We start from the raw sequence: 18,587 nt of genomic DNA on the forward strand, positions 1-18,587 counted from the left end.
CTCCAAGAAGTTCCGATTTGACGACTCCAGACAATGCTCTTTGGGGTTTTATAAATGAACAAGTAAGAAAACACTCCATATCACACTATGCAGGAATTATGAGCAGCTATGAAAGACGCCTTTACCCTCGTAACTCTTGAGTATCTCCGCAAAACATCCGCGAGAACTTGGCGCAGAATTCAGCTGTGTTACGACATGGATGGTGATTATTCCGATGTTTATGACTCTTAAGACTTCAAGGTAACTATGTACAGACATTCTACCATAACTAACACTATACTGTTCAAACTAAAGTGAGGGTACGCCCACTTCCGGACGACCTTGTAGAGAAAGTCCGGAGGCTGGTGGGAGGGAAAGTCCGGATAGTCGGTGTAGAGTTCTCCGTACTATCTTGAGTTATATCTTGTGTGTGTTTGTACAGGGAAAGTCAAAATTATGGATCCGATTTCAGAAATTTATTGTGTGAAATCTAATAAACTTTTTTTTGTGTGTGGGGACATGTCCTAAGAAAGGGAAACAGTCAAAGTTTGTTTCAAACATATCACAAGTATTCTTTGAAATAAAAATGAAATCTTTCAGTTTAACGTCGCACGATTATGCCTTTTTAGGCTAGGAGAGATGATGTTTAAGGCAAAGTGAATGATAGAAGAATTGGTGGAATGAGAAAGTGGGAGGAAACTCACGGACACAATATTGTCCATCACAAACTTACTTGGACGGGGATCGAACTAGAGACCCCATACACCAGAGGTACGCGCTCTACCACTGAGCCATAGTGCCCTCAAAATTCTTCTATGTGAGCTCCTCGCGTAACACGGCCAATAGTCTTATCTTCTGCCAAATCTTTTGTAGCATGTTGAGGGGTAATATCAGTAATTCATCGGATGTTCGATGCTGACCCTTAGTAATAGAAAGTGGAAACATTTCGTGGAAACTAAAACTTTGAAAGTTAACCTTTCGGAGCGCATATCTCACAACAACATATGTTTACTAAAGTCTGTGACAAACATCTTGGCATTTCAGCAAAACGAATAAAACACAAGCTCTGACGCAACGTTGCCAAGTAGTAAAAGGGTGTGGCTATGGCTAAGGAGACAAACTACAGCGTGATCAGGTGACAGTGGATAGACGTGGGTGTGTACAAAATAAACGAAGCAATACCGCTGGCCTGTCATTTGCTAGCAGCATTTAAAGAGAACTTGGAGCGCTGCCTTCAAACGCCAAGATGTTTGTCACGCCGTTTAGATTTCACAGAACAAATTCCTGAAATCGGATCCATCATTTTGACTTGCCCTGTATAGTGTCAACGATATTTTTCATCAAGAATGACAGGAACGTATTTCACCGTAAGTAGTGTCTTAGGACGCGTAGATGTAAATGGCATCTGAGTACCTTGCAAGATTTTTTTTTTTTTTTTTAAGTTTTAAGTATATCATTTGGACAGACGCTTTGAACGGCCTTAATTTTCTGAAATATTTCACTTATTTCAGTTGCATTCGTCAGTTTGATATTGTCTTTTGGTGTGCTTTTAAGAATTTTTTTGTACCGTATACTCGGCCAATCTGTCATGACTATCGTTATCCAGTTTGTGGTTTGGCTGGAAATAATCTTCCAAAGTTCTTTTTTTTTTCTTTTTCGGAGTTTTTTTTCTCCGTATTATGATGGTGTTTTCCTTTGTAATGGTTTTGGTGTATCTCCAGATACTACCGTGTTTTAACGACAAATTAAGAATTCCTTTAGTATACACACGTTTCTTATGTTCAAATAATTCTTTCGTTCACAAGCGGTTTATATAGCTCTTTTATGGAGAAGATTACGAGTTTTAATATGCTTTTCTTTATTTTGTTTCACGTAATCTCTCACGAACCTCAATTAATTTAAGTACTTGTCTGGTAATGGTTTTACGTTCAACTTCATGTTTCTTACTGGTTTGTCCTTACGAATCGTATTTTTAATGAGCGTAGTTAGAAAGTCACTTACGGTCATCTTTAGAGTTTATATAAGACTTATTACTAAGCGCATCCGTACTTATTTACTAGAAACCAGTGCAATAAGCATGTCTTGTGTATGGGTCTAGGTGGAGCACTGCTCCGAATATTGTATACTTCAGCAATTAATACAGTATCATATGAGAGCACAGCAGCATCAATTGCAATTGTTGAGAAAGGTATTTTAATATTTTTGTAGGTTATTTTTAGAGGCGGAGATCTTTATGTTGAAATAAAACACAAAAAATGTTTTTAATATCGACGAAATTGGTTTTATTTGACAAATCGTTTCCTGGAGCATATGGCCACCGCGGTTGGCGCGTACATGGTGCAATCTGGAGGTCCAATTTTCGCACACTCTTCGCAGTAAATCAGGCTGTATTTCGGCAATAACGCGTCGAATGTTGGATTCCAAATGCTGAATGTTTCTTAATGTACACGTGCGACTTTACATATCTTCAGAGAAAATGATCTAATGGCGTTAAATCGCACGAACGTGGTGGCCAGTTAACGGGGGAAAAATTTCTTCCCTTTTCTTAATCTTTAATTAATCTTTCGTCAAACGTTTCTTTCAGTAAATTAATTGTCGCGTGCGCTGTGTGACATATGGCGCCATCTTGCTGAAACCACATGTCTGCAACATTAATGTATGTCAATTGAGGCACGAAAAAGTTAGTAAACATGTCTTTGTACCACTCACTGTTGACTGTAACATTTTGACCAGCATCAGTTTTGAAGACATTTGGATCAATGATTCCACCGGCCCAATGATTACACTGGATGCGTATTATCAGTTAGACTAAACGTATTTAGAAAACGATGCATAGTTTCTCGAATTAATCGCTCTGATGGACGAATATGAGTACCATAAAATGAACGTAATGCCCGATAAGTTGGTCGAATTAAACCATGGCTTTCCAAATAAATTTGCACAATTTGCAAGCGTTGCTCCGGCGTAAATCTATTCATGATGAATTGCGAAAACCAAAGTAACCTCAAAACAACTGAGAACTGTAATATCAGCAGTCACAGAAAACAATGTTGCCAGTTTAAAATTCTCCTCCTTTAAAAAGAAAATACCCTTTATAATACGTAATTAGAATGACAGGGTTTTGCTTATGATGAGTGCGTGAATGATATATGGCTTGTGTCGAACCAGGGACCCCATGCACCAGAGGTGACCGCTCTACCACTGAGCCATCGCGGCCCCTCACGGTATTGTTGTATGTTGTATTATTAGGATGACGTAAGTGGGTCTTTCGATATTGTAATATTAGTATGTCCGTTACTCCACAGGATAACTTGAACTGAAGGGATTTTTTTAAAATTCTTTTTGACAATAGATAGCTAGAGCGAATATCTCGGGCGAGGTCGTTAATGAAGTCGATTCGTTAACATTCTAACGAGTAACGGCGACTTACGTTTGTCCGTTAGTGGACACGATAACTCTTGAACGAAAGGAGTGCTGCTAACCCAACATAAAGTTATATTGTTTAAATGCCACTACGGTAGGTTATTACGCATCTCAAATCTACATATGAAACAAAAATTTATAATCGCTCTTATTTTGCAGCGTTACAAACTAAGGACGTTACAATATTACAGACACCGAGAAATGATCAAATTTTCGAACGCGTTACAACAGTAATAACACAAATAACACGGACGGGGTCATGCACATCCAAAATACCTTAAGTGCAACTACGAACGTCATAAATCTTATTTCACACAAATAAAAACAAAGTTACAAAGAATTTTAAAAAAAATACTTTTTTCAAAGTACTTTGTTTCGAAAAATTGTTTAGATAAGAGTATCACATTCAATTATGTACATGGTCTTTAATAGACGTATAAAGATCATAGTAGGGTTTGCAGCAATTTCATATCTCAAGCCATTCCGGAGATATGAAAAACATCGATAAATTTAATATATAGTATATTGTTTAAAATTGTGTATTTGTGGGAACCTTTCAAACATCTTTTTATTTACTTTGCTTCTATAACATTACAGCAATACTTTTTGGTAGGTGTGATTAAAATGTGTTATCCAAATTACGTAATTTTAAGTAGTATTGCAGACTTTACCAGTATTTATCATATCTCCATAATGGTTTGAGATTTCAAATCGCTGTAAACAGTATTACAAGCTTCACATCTATTGAAAATCATCTATATACATGGAAGTGGTACCTATCTACGCAGTTTTTCGAAATAAAGACTTCTGAAAAAAAAAAGTTAAAAGAGCCCATCCGGTTGCAGTGATGTGAACCGACTTTGGAGGAGATGAAAAAGAGACAATGTAGATTCTATATTCTAAAAGCAAATTGTCTTAATCTGGATGGAACATAGTAAAAAAAATCACGAAACATGAAGATTAAAGTCAATGGAAAATCAAGAAAAAATGAAGCCGTCCACATATCGTAAAAACCATAATAAGGAGATGGCTAATTGAACACTTATTGCAAAGACATAATGAAGAGTTTAGAAACGATGTATAGCACATAAGGGAAATATGCATAGAACGTTGTCAAAAGTCAAGTTATTTGAGTAAAATCAATAATAGTGATAAATTATATACATCTGTGAATTAATCAGTGCGCCCCACGTGGAGGTTACGTCTTGAAATATCTCAAATCTTGATTTGGAATCTTCAAACTCGATTTATCACGCAATGTGACTTTTGACATGATCACGTGACACAGCCTGGTCCTTACGGCAAACCGGATAGGGCCATGTAACTTTCAGTCCCTTGTGACTTTGTTCCTGTTCATTCGAAATCCATCTTGCCACGATCATAATATTCGACACTACGTACTTTGAATATGTATTACACAGTCCATCTCACTCACGTTATTACTGCTATAAAGGCAACCGAATTTGAATGTTTCTGCTATTGTAGCGTCCTTAGTTTGCAACACTGAATAACAGATGTTATAAATAAGTTTTCGTTTAACATATAGATTTGAAATATGTAATGAACTGATGTCCAGCAATTTCAAAAAAAAAAATTTGGATAAAAACACTGTTAACCTGATGGTATCGCTGAATAATTTTAAACAATGTCCCACCTGACAATATTTCCATGGTACTAAAGGTCAGAGTTATTTGTCTATTAGGTTAAAACAAGAACTTATCAAGATAAATTGTCGTATTCTGAAAATGGTACCCACGGATTACAAGTCAAAATAAAGGGAAAGTATACTTTTCGGGTCCTTGTCGGGAGACGTGAATTGCACTGTGTAGCAACATCGCAGGTAAAGAACTATAGAATAGATGTCAATCTATCGAATAGACACATCGATTCTTTCCAGATGGCAATTAATGTCGATATACGTTGACATTAACATCACCTATTAGCGTAATCATCGATATAAGTGCTTCTTAACCCGTAAGTACTCGCGCCTTTTTTTGTGACACTAGTACTCGCACGGGGTCTAGTAGACCCGCAAATTGATATTGTTTTTTACAATAAAAAATATATTTTTGTAATAATTAAGACAATGTAGCATAACACATGTTTTTAAAAGTACTTGCTGCAATTGGATTTTTTGTACTCATTTGAGACTTTTTAAAATATTTTTTCATCAAGACTTCTGGCTAGCAACACAAAAGTTTAGACACCTGTTTAGGGGTCTGTGAACATCCCGCGCGAGTACTTAAGAGTTAAGGATTCGTAGAGCAATGCTAATAGTTCCAGGTTAATCTACGACGTTGCAACATAGTGACGTTTTTTTTATTCATCGTAGCGGATGAAGCAAGCCTCGGAGGTTATGCCATCATATAGTATTTTCGCTTTATTTTAATCTGTAGCATAGCTTTCTGTTGTCTGTGGGCGCCATTTTCAGAACATCCTATTTATACCCATTTATTTCCATTTTGCCATGTGGCTTGATTTCCTTGTTGTGGTCAAGGTTATGCAACCGGAAAGAAAATTATGATTAGCGGGTTGTATAAAATCTCAGGCGTATTTCGCTTCACTATTGCAAGATCTACTTACAAGTTTGTAGTTATTTTTTTCTCGAAAACAACAAATATTTTATAAATTTTGTATATTTTGAATATTTTGTAAATTTTGAACACTGTATGTTTTGAATATCAATATTTTGTTCCAAAAAATCAAAAATTTTGTGCTCAAAAATTCAAATTAATCAAGCTTTATTCCCAGATCTGTAATGTAGATCTGTAATGTATTTCCAGATCTCAAATTCGTGCAAAGCACAAGTTCTGTTAAATTTTCATGGTCTTTCATTACTATTTAACATGGTTAAATCCCATAAAGTTACAAGAGTATAGGATAAGTATAGATGATCTGTTGATCAGTACATTCAAATAAATGTAAAGTACGAGTTTTGATATCAGGGACCATTCTTTTTTTTTTAATATGAAGATGTTGTTACAAACTATTTAAAAAGATGCCTACAAGGTTAGGCTTGTCAGACGTCCCAGTTTTGAGGGGTCGTCTCCATGTCCCGGTCAGTTTCGTGTTTAGTCGCGGTCAGATGGAGAAATTTAGTTTGCAGTCACAGATTTATTTAACAACTTCTAGCAATTTTTCCATTGTGGTCTAGTGATATTTTAGACCTACGATCTGGAACCTTTTTAATTTCTACCAGTTGGCATCTATGTCGTACATCGACTCGTCATGTTGTAGTATATGTAATGGAGTATTATTAATAGTTGATGTATGTATCAGTTGGTTCACAATGACTAAAAGATCGTGTACGTTTAATGATGAGCTTGCATTGTGCATGTGTCTTGTTAAATTGAGAATTTATCACGAGAATTTTTATAAAATATTGGTTTTAATTATGTCCCGGTTTGGAGCCTCAGAAATCTGAGAAGTCTATAAAGAAGGACGTCATCATGAAAATACCTGCTTGAAATTTTGAAGGAACGAGAAAAACAGTAGCAAAACAAAACAACTGAAACTTTGTATAACAAATTGTGTAATTTATTTAATAATAACATATACTGTACTAATCAAGACTTTATTAAGATCAGATAAGAATTACTGAGGAAGTTTTAAAGTAGCTACTGATCTTTTGTGGTTTGAAATAACAGTATAGTGTGGCCACCGAGTCACTTGGGTCCTGGTAGCCCGGGTCTGGGTATCGCATCTCACAGTCAGGCTCGATCTCCCGAAATTGCATGATTACAATTTTTATACAGAGTTAATGATGTTCATTACCCTTGCATAAGTACTCACATTCTTCATTCCCAATGTAATACGAAGCACGGCGACTCATTGGTAGAATGCTTACCTCTGGTGAATGAGGTCCCTTGTTCGTTCCCCGGCCAAGTAAGTTTAAGGTGGACAACATTGTATGTGGGTTTTCTCAGGGTACTACCCTTTCCTCCCACATTACCATTCCACCAATTATTTTATTATCAGTTGTTTGCCTTAATCATCGTTTTTCTTAGACAAACGGGCATGATCGTGGAACGTTAAACGGAAATATTTAATTTTCTTTCATTTTCCAATGTAATACAGGGTGACCCAAAGTAGGTATACGGTTCCGTACCGATCAGCTCACTGTATTTCATATCATTTCTTATTGTTATCAAACCGGTATACTTGGCTTCTTTATTATTTGTTCTTAATGTCTGTTTATTTCTACGTTAAGTCTGGAACAGCCGAAGCAAATAATCCCATAAGCTAGAATGCTATACTTGATCAATGCAGGGGTGTATACCTACTTTTGAGCCATCCTGTATATTATTTATTAACCATTTATACATTTAATTCGGGTCTCATATAACTAAGATGGGAATGCAATCACGTCATATGTTAACAGTTCATAAGAGATAAATATTAAAGTTACTCGAATTTGATTGCATATGTTTACAGAGGAGAGAGGGAGAAAATAATTATGTTAACAGACTCTAAATTTTCTGTGCATATGATGAAACTTCGTTAGCTTGTTTGTTTACTGAAATTTAGCGTCCTTTTCCCCAGCGAGGCTGTAAGAGGCGTGAGTCTACAATGAATGAATGCATTTAGTGCTTTTCATTCATTAAATCGGCTAACAAATTTCTGATTGATATCCCTAAAGATCAAACTAAAGGTAGTTGTGTTTCCACATCTTGATTAATGCGACTCAGTCTATTCTCATCTTCCCGAAAATAAATCAAAACTTTTGCAAAAATTAAGCATTAAATTTATTTTCTTTTTAAATTAGTGTGAACATTTCACAATATTTTATTTTTTTTAGAAAAAAAAACTCTTATGGTAAGTAGAAAAAAGAAATTTACATCACCTTACCCTCTTGTACTTACTACGTCAGAACCAACGTATCTAAGACGTATATTCTTATATTTATCGGATTTTCACAATAGGAGCACTAGATCGCGAGATAATTTCTTGCTCTCCATACTCAATCATAATTCGGGTTCATACTCCAAATCCTTTACAGTAAGGACTCAGTGGAAGAGCGTTCACCTCTGGTGCTTGGGGTCTCGGGTTCGATCCCAGCCCCCGCCAAGTGAACTTTGTTGTGGACAAACACCGTGTGCGTGGGTTTTCTCGGGGTTCTCCCACTTTCTTCATTCCACCATTTCATTCATTACTCATCACCGTCTCCTTTAGCCTAACCGGCATAACCGTGGGACGTAAAACTCAAAGATTTCATTTCATTTTCCTTTACAGTAAGTACTACACGCCACTAGAACAGTTTACCTCAATTGATACATAATGTTTCAACAATTACCTTTTTTTAAAAAAAAAAAAAGTATGTGAATTCCCTTCTCTTAAGCAGGAATAAAGATAGTGGCCCATGAAGCATCTACGTCTTACCAGATTATTGATTACCTATGAATGAACACAACTAATTAGTAATCCTTGTTCATTTCTACAGCTTATTTCTAGTACCGTACATACAATATTTAATTCATGTTTCTCTATGTTATTTTTATTAAGGTTTGTATTCTTCTTACACAGATGTCTCTTTTGTTTCTTCTTTTTTTTATTTTATTTCGTTTTATGTTTGGTAACTTCAACTATTTTCTTTACTTAAGTAGAATATTCATTTTTATATGGTTAAAGTCCTGTTCTTTGGTAATTATTTATATTTTTATGTATTTATGTTTAAAAAAACAATATATGCAAGTGATCAAGTGCTCGGAGAAGGCTATAGAGAATTAAATTCGCCACGTAAAAGAAGGCATCAATAAATAAATAAATAAATCTATATATATAAAAGAGAACGCACAAAATCCTTTGTCCGCTCATCACGCTAATACGGCTGAACCGATTTCTTTCATTTTTGGGGGGTTGTTAGGATTTGGACCCTAGATGGTTTTTATCATATCACTTTAATTTTCAATTACCAGTGTCTTGAGATAATTGACCAATCAGGTGTCAATACGTAAAAAAAATCCTTTGTCCGCTCATCACGCTAATACGGCTGAACCGATTTCTTTCATTTTTGGGGGGTTGTTAGGATGTGGACCCTAGATGGTTTTTATCATATCACTTTAATTTTCAATTACCAGTGTCTTGAGATAATTGACCATTCAGGTGTCCATACGTACAAATCCTTTGTTATTAGTTCATCATAGGTATAAAAATAAACGTATTTATATGCAACCCGCATGACCCTGTGACTCGGCGGGTTAACATAACTGACAGGCGCTATAAATCACTTGAAAGCGAAAAAGTAAAAATTATCTAAGTAACAAAGTTTATTGCGTTCGGGGGTGACCGCAGCGAAGCGGGGCGGGTTAACATAAATGACAGGCGATATAATGTTAACATTTACTGCAATCTTCTATGGTTTTTATCATATCACTTGAAAGCGAAAAAGTAAAAATTATCTAAGTAACAAAGTTTATTGCGTTCCGGGGTGACCGCAGCGAAGCGGGGTGAACGCTGCTAGTGAATAAATAAAATTGAATCTGAAATATCGTAATGCGTTCAATGTTCCACCAGAAATCGAACCCGGGACCACACCCATCAAAGGCCACATGCTAGCCAGTAGACCAGTGATGCGGACACGAGTGTTTGGTCTGCGGTTGTGTCCGAGTATAGTGAACTAAAAGAAAATCACTTCATTTCAAAACTATGCCAGTTGTCCTCTTTCCTTTCGGGTTAAGTCGCTGACTAGCAGTAAAAGAGAAGTTACTTCAACATTTCCCAACTCCAAGGGAAGCTTGGAACTCGCACCGGAACACTTGCCAAATGCAAAGAACCAGAAATTTTATCACTTAAATATTCTAAACAGCAAAAATCCTGACAACTCTTATCCTAATGTTTTCGTATACGCACATACTTCCTTCCTTAAAACTTTTAATGCATTCTTATGCATACAGAGGGCTGACGTAAAACGAAAAATAAAACTTCTGAAGACCACTAACGTGAAGATACGAAATCTGAAGAAATTTCCCATTCGCACATAACCAAGAGAAGCGTGCAAGGCGTTAGTTGGCCTGCCGCCAATGTCGTTGAGCCTAGCTAATGGAGGGAAGGAGTCATTACGCGGTTTTTTGGTCAGTTGGAACAGGCGAATGAACTTCCCTGAAAAAGTGTTTACTACCATGTAACAATCTCAGTGCTTGCTTAACCATCAAGGGCACGAAATGACAAAAGGAAAACCGAAGTAAAACACCATTAACCGAATGAGGGCTAGATTAATTTCAGTCATTTAGCGGCAGAGCAGTGGTTCTCAACCTTTTGATATTCACAGACTAATAAAAGATGTTGCTGAATGTTGGATGAAGCAGTAAAAAGTCAACTTTTTTTCTGTGAAATAAAATCTTTCTTTTTTTCTATTTATTTTGTTCTTGTTGTAAAAGTCATTTTTATTTTGTGCTCAACGAACTTGAAAAGTTCCTTACTGAATTCTCTATGTCTTTGTGTGTATGCGTGTGTGTGTGTTATTTGTAATATTTTCATTTATGAAATTTTTCGCGTCACTCTTACTGTTCCCAAGATATTGGCCAAAGAAGTTCCGATTTCGAGAGATTTAAAGAGCCATATCTCAGGAACCGTGAGTCATAGAGAAATGATGTTGGTGTTGATCAGTACTTAAGAGGATGGATAATATTTTGGTACCAAATGGTAACCGGTGGCCTCTGACTAACTGGCCACCGTCCCCAGATATTGACCACAAAAGTTCGGATTTTAAAGACCCATATCTCGTAAGTCATAGAGAGATTATATTTTGCGAATTTTTCAATTTTGAGCCCTCCATTTTGAGCATGAGTCTTCCTAAAATAACATATCGTAGAACGCTTTAACAGAACTCTTAACCAAAACATGTGGGAAAAATTAGTACTGAAGGAAATTATAAATTGATAGGTATATTACAAGAATTGTTTACTACCTAGTGAAGTACCTAGAACAATTTGTATAAAGCCTGTAGAAGTTAATAAGAAAAAATAATTCTTTTTAAGTTCTTTCTGGCAATGCTCTTGGAGCATTCTCAACTGATTTTAATGAAATAGATAAAACGAAATAAATATCTCCGTTATGTTGCATGGTTATACCTTGTAAGTGAAAGGAAATGAATGGTTTATTAAAGTGAGTGATTATAAAAGAACTGGTAGAGCGATGATGTGGGAGGAAACGGGAAAACCGAGAGAAAACTCAGGAACAACATGTCATCCATCACAAATTTATTTGATCTGTGATCAAACCAGGGAGTCTCGCCCCGGTAGTGAGCACCCTACCACTGAGCTACATACTAGTTATCTGCGGAGCACACACGTTGTCACTTTAAGTTTTACGTCCCACGGTTATGCTGGCTAGGGCTAAAGGAGACGGTGATGATAAATGAAATGGTGGAATGAAGGAAGTGGAAGGAAATAGGAGAACTCCGAGGAAACCCACGCACACGGTGATTGTCCACCACAAGGTTCACTTGATGGGAGCATGGTTTGAACCCGGGACCCCATGCACCAGATGTGAACGCTCTACCACTGAGAAACCGCAGTCCCGACTGTGACAGAGAGTATTAATACCTGTCGCTCCCGCTTAGTTGACATATTTAGTACAAGTGATACACGGGGTCTGTAATAATAATAATAATAATAATAATAATAATAATAATAATAATAATAATAATAATAATAATAATAATAATAATAATAATAATAATAATAATAATATACAGAAAGGATTTGAAACATCAGTGAAGTGTCAATATGTTGAGTGTCAGTAATCCTATGTTCTGTATAATCAGAGGAACAGAGTTGATTTTAAATTCAGTATCCCTTTCAGGTAGACGAGACGCAGTCCTACTGATTAACGTGGAATACGAATCACATGAGCTCCCACCGGGAATCGAACCCGGTTCTTCCATACCAAAGGTGCGTACGCTAACGGCTTAACCACGAACAAGTTCAATCTCATCAACAAAGAAAGACCCAACGACCCGAGAGCTAATAAACGGGAATTCCGGTCCCAAGCTCCGTTGAAGTCAGTTTCGTTGTTGTAATCCTAAAAAATAATGGACAGTTAATTTAAGAAGGCCGCTTGGCTCAGCACTACAACGTTAACCTCTGATGGGTGGGGCCCCTGGTTCGATCCCAGCTCGTGCCAAATGAGATTTGTAATGAAGAAACACTGTATGTATAGGTTCTCTCGGTGTTTTGCCCGTTTCCTCTTACTTTCTTCATTCCACCATTTTATTCATTCTCATCATCACTGGCTCATTCAGCTTACTCGGTATAATTATGAAACGTAACACCGAAAGATTTGATTTCTCAGTAATTTACAGAAGCTTAATTGTTCCTAAGCCCTCCAGTCGAGCTCTGATTTTTTGTAAGATATTTGCTCAATTTATATTTTAAGTTATAGCCCGAGTGTTTGACTAAAAGGAAGAATGCTAAAAATGAAAACAAGTTTATTCCTAAATAAACAATTTTAAAACAACACCATAAAACTGTTTCCTACACAAAATATGGTGTAGCGGAGGGGGGGGGGCAGATTGATGTAGAAATAGGAACAAAATGGAATAATTCTGATCTAAGTGATTTACGGGAGATTCGGCACACAATTTACAAGTATCATTGTCACATAATGGTATGTTATGATTGGTCGTTTTCATGCTCATATTTACTCACGGGCCGCAGAGACCCAGTGGCGGCGTGTTCTAAGAATCGAGATTGATGCGGAGAAAAGACGTTGTACACGAGAGAGAAATTTAAGAGAGGCCTATACTGAAAAACAACTTTGGTTTTTCTCGTTACGACGCAACTGATGATAGACGAAGCTAAAAGTATTCCGTATTGGCTGCATTTGGTTTTATATGCCCCGCTCTCCAGTTGTTGATGCCTCAATGTAAGCGGCCACGACCGTATTGCTTCAGGTTATACTGAATACGAACAAATGAGGGAGATATTGCGCAAGATTTTCTTCAGCCTAGAGGAGCAAAATAGTATATAGAGACCTGATCATAATAATAAATTGGTTCAAAAATTTAAAATTTTAAAGCTACAAACAAAATGAATGTTATTTTAGTTTTAGTATACTGCACTTGTACAAAATCTGTAAATTTATTTTTTTTTGTCTCATTTCTCGCATAATCAGAGCTTTGGATAATTCAGGATACCTTCGGTCTCATTATAGGATTGTCTTTGAGCTGATTTGATTTGATTTCAGTTTAGCGTCCGTTCCAGCAGCAAGGCTATGCGAGACATGGACCTAAAGCTTAATGTGGGATCCGAACTACATGAACTCCCGCCTGGAATCAAACCTGACGTCATAGGTGCGTGAGGGAGCTCTACAGGACTGTCACTTGAGGTTGTGGGAGAGGCGGGAATTGTCCTACCCCTGAGTTTGAGATAAATATACATTTTAATCGATCAATTTATCTATCTACCTATCTATCTATCTATCTATCTATCTATCTATCTATCTATCTATCTATCTATCTATCTATCTGTCTGTCTATCTGTCTGTCTGTCTGTCTATCTATCTATCTATCTATCTATCTATCTATCTATCTATCTATCTATCTATCTATTTATCTATCTATCTATCTATCTATCTATCTATCCATCCAATAAATAAAAACGAAAGTGACTATGTTTGTGGCTTAATAACTCTTGCACTAGAACGATCTCGAGCAAATTTTCAACATAGATGAGGTTCGGGGTTCGGACCTGGGATATTTTTTATCATCTCATTTTGACCATGCAAGTTAGAGGAGGGGGGAGATATTTAAATATGGTCGAAAATGACCAATATTAGTATCAAATCCAGAGTTTCAGGGTCGCTGAGATGAACAGTGACACTTGCGATGCCGTTTATATCCAAATTCAGCCCCCTTTAGTACTCCTGAGGGGGATGGTGACATGTAAAAATTGAAAATGACCGATACTAGGGTCGAATTCACAGTTCTTGGGGTCTTTAAGTTAATTGGTGACAGTTTTGGTGCCCTTTATATCCAAAATGAAACGTATTCTCTTGACGCGAAGAAAGAGCATTCTACTAGTAGTATACTAATATACCAATGAAAAACATGAAAGAACCTTAAATATCGAAAAACCTTGCCAACCTCTCAACAAGAACGCCAATAGATTTCATGGGCCTTCACTCAAATTTCAGCTGACAAATGTGGCAAAATGCTAGATGAAGCGAGTTATCGTTAACATTGGCGATACTAGTAGCCATTCATCACCATCGATGAACGAAATTTGTTGTAAAATTGACGTCAATAATAATATGATAAAAATCTCTTCGTTTCTTCAATTTATTGTCCATTATTTTCAATTTATAAAACTTAAATAGCGTGTCTGGAGAAGTATTGCAGCCAAAGTTGGACACAGATTAGCGTGCTCCACAGATTTTTCGGCGGGAATTTCAACTTGAAAAATATACATATATGCTTACATATAATTGAAGAAACCTTTCTTCAAGGAATCGCCAACATTTGTCGGGATTATATTCGACTTCCCTCCGTTCTTATGGACGGCCCTGCCCCAAGCAAAATCTGGAATAGCACTACTTGTTATTTACGAGTTGAATTACCGAGACCCGGAGGCCCACCCACGGGGGTCCACCGAATCCGGACTCCCAACAACCTTCCTAATTCAACATACATTTGTACACTTTCTCAATAAAACCATACTTGTTTAACAGGGAAATGATTGATGTAGCATAAAAACCACACCCAACCTTCCTTCCAACCTTCCTAATTCAACATACATTTGTACACTTTCTCAATAAAACCATACTTGTTTAACAGGGAAATGATTGATGTAGCATAAAAACCACACCCAACCTTCCTTCCAACCTTCCTAATTCAACATACATTTGTACACTTTCTCAATAAAACCATACTTGTTTAACAGAGAAATGATTGATGTAGCATAAAAACCACATCCAACCTTCCTTCCAACCTTCCTAATTCAACATACATTTGTACACTTTCTCAATAAAACCATACTTGTTTAACAGAGAAATGATTGATGTAGCATAAAAACCACACCCAACCTTCCTTCCAACCTTCCTAATTCAACATACATTTGTACACTTTCTCAATAAAACCATACTTGTTTAACAGGCAAATGATTGATGTAGCATAAAAATTTAATCTTGCACTTCATCTGTACTCTTTGTCTTATAAAAACAATCTGGTTCTATCATTGTACACTGAAAATATAGATGTAAGTATTATTTTACGATTACTTATCATCTTTTTGGGTGCAGAATAACACCTTGTCCAATACTACATAGACGTAGTGGCTTGTAGTATTGAACCCCCCACCCCGCCAAAGCTTGGACACTTCCCAACAAGAATTTCTAGGTGCGCGCCTGCCGAGAACCTTCTATATATACCTTCGATTCCCGATTCGGAAATCTTACTGTTCTGAGTTCGGAATCAGTGTAATTCTGGAAGTACTTATCCCAAAGTCACGGTTCCAAAGAAACTTTTTCCCTCACGTAGTTTGCAAATTGAAAGTATGCAAGTAAATGACATATAATTATAAGCTAGTTTTGGAACTCACGAAGATTTAAAGTGTTGTATAATTATGTCCAAGAGGAAATCCAATTTATATTTGAAACGAGATTTTAAAAAATGAAAAAAAAAACACGTCAGCATATAAATTGAAAATTAACTCCCCCATGAATGAAAAGCCATATTTAAAAATTCAGAATCTCTGTAACAGATCTTTTGCCTTTTCCTTTTTAGCAGTCGAGAAATCTAATATATATATATCAAGCTGTTTTTTCTTTTTAAGTTTGACACTTCTGTTTCTGTTCCCTTAGAGCAAAATTCAGATGTATTAGTCCTTCTATTCAACACACTATTGTTTATATAGAATACAAGTACAATTGACCTTCCGATTGCACTATATTTATTTAATTATGTTGCACACTTATAGAAGAATTTAAGATTTAAAAAAAATGGAAAATATTGTACAGTATGTCCGAGAAGTACGTATACCCCAATGCCTTACTAGTTTCTTATTAGATCCAAGGACTCTGTATCTGTTCCATCATATTGGATACGTAATAGATTGCGCTCCCAGGTTCTTTGCAGGCGCGCACCCAGGAACATTTGCTGGGAGAGGCCCTAAGTATTTGGGGGGTGTCTAATACGTCTATGGAATATTGAACGAAGCATATTATCAGTCTTTCTCTCAAGTCTTTATAAGAGAAAGAAAATACTATTATAACTTGTTTGGGGTAAATTATAGACTTTCAGTCAAACAGCTGCATCATCCCTATTTAATCTAGGGTCATTGTTAGTTTATCATTCTCTTCAAAATAGAATAGACTTTCAAACAGTACCATTCACATGTCTCTATCATGTATCTCAGGCGGGAAAATCGCAAGAAAGGGGATTTTTGTTTTAAAAAATTTCCTTTTTTTACCTTTTTGCTCCCTGGGCCCCCTGTTTTAACGCAGAAATCTATAAAAAAAATCTGAAAAATATTAAGGGGTGCACTGAATGTGTGTGCAAAATTTCAATTTTCTAGGCGCAAAAGTAAGGCTGCCAAAAAATAATAAAAAATAGGCGTAACAAAAAATATTCGACGGTGATTCCTGACACCAAGATAAGGCAAAAAGTATAGACCAACCTGGGTGCACAAATGCTTCCTTTCGGAGTTAGAGGCTGCCGAAAAAATGAAAAAATGAACTTTAAAGATCCATAGCTCCACAGCTATGGGACCTACCGTAGTCGGGTCAAGACTTTACTTCGGAACTAGTATGTGTAATAGCCAAACATACAAGTTTCACAATTCTTCGGTACTTCCGCAACAATTTTTGTAAAGGAAGTTGGTGAGTACTTCAAATTATATACCAGTAGCCAAACTCTCTCTATAAAAATTGTTGCCTGAGTACCTTAGGATTCTGAAACATGCATTTTTGGATAGTGCACATATTAGTTCCTAAGTGACGTCTTGACCTGACTAAGGCAGGTCCCCTAGTATTAGAGCTATGGACCTTTAAAGTTCATTTTTTCAAGTTTTCTACAGCCTATAACTCCGAAAGGAAGTATTTGTGTACCCAGGTTGGTCTATACTTTTTGTCTTATCTTGATGTCAGGAATCACCTCCCAAACGTTGTCGGTGTTGTTTTGAAACACCCTGTAAAAAAGGAAAGTTGTAGTTTCGTTGTTCCCGATTATGCTCTTAAGATATGTGATAAATGAAATGGGATGATTAAGAAATAATTAATAGAATGAAAACAGCGATCGAAAGGAAGACTAAACCTTGATAGAAACCCACGCATGCAGTGCTGGTCACAATTATCGTTCACAAAATATCTGTAAGGGAAGCATATCGTTTCCGAGTTTGTTAGTTTAGCATCTCACACTTGTGCACCAAGATTAAGGAAAACGGTGATGATTAGAAGAATGATAATGGTGGACTGATAAAAGTGGAAGAACACGAAAGAACCCCGGGACAACCTTAAAACCCATTTGGCGGGAGCTGGGATTGAACCAAAGATCGTACACCCTCGAGATGAGCACGCTACCAATAAACCACCGCGGCCACTTCAGAATTTGTGTCTATTTAAATACAAGCGTCAAGTACCCGCTTCAATGCGTTAAAATAAGAAAAATTCGTAATATATTCCGTTAGTTAATCACTTTTTACTATTGTTCGGGCCATTCTGCCCTCTGTTTGTTTCATAAAAATAAGAAGAAAAAGGAGGCTTATGTTTTTTTCCGTGTTTGAGCCTATTGTGAGCATTTCCAAAACTTGGAACAAATTATATGTTTTATGTAGTGTCAGTTTTGCTGTAGAGATGTCTCTGCAGGTCAATATGGTTTCTATTTGTAGTATCTTACTCTGGCGGTCTCTTGTCTTTCTTTTCAAAATACCGTTAGGCCGCCTCCCGCATCTTTTTGTCAGTGTTGTGTTGTGCTTTCCTGCAAAAGCCTCGTGTGCGGGATCTTCAGTGTTTGTGTGTAGTATTTGCTTATTCTAATACTTATTAATTCCAGAAACTATACAAATTTATACAGTCCACAAATTCCAGATTCAAAATAAATTGTTATTGTTTTCAGTAACTCATTATCTGTTTAATTAAATGCGCAAAACAATAAACTATTGTTTGGTCGGCGTATACATGGTCCATCCGCGCCAAATTACTAGTGCCGGTGTGAACTGTTGCTGTGAACAATAATAGACTAGTGATTGAGT

The 18,587-nt window shown here is 36.5% G+C and overlaps 1 protein-coding gene across 2 annotated transcripts in view; it reads right to left on the reverse strand.

Moving 5' to 3' along the window:
* LOC145664127 (glutamate receptor ionotropic, kainate 2-like) overlaps positions 1-18,587 on the reverse strand; it is a 333,349-nt gene that overhangs the window by 291,238 nt on the left and 23,524 nt on the right. The gene's annotated exons all lie outside the window — the stretch shown is intronic.

Source organism: Thermobia domestica, chromosome 1 (assembly GCF_964235325.1).
Source record: "Thermobia domestica chromosome 1, izTheDome1.hap1.1, whole genome shotgun sequence".
In the NCBI taxonomy this organism is placed as follows: Eukaryota; Metazoa; Arthropoda; class Insecta; order Zygentoma; family Lepismatidae; genus Thermobia; species Thermobia domestica.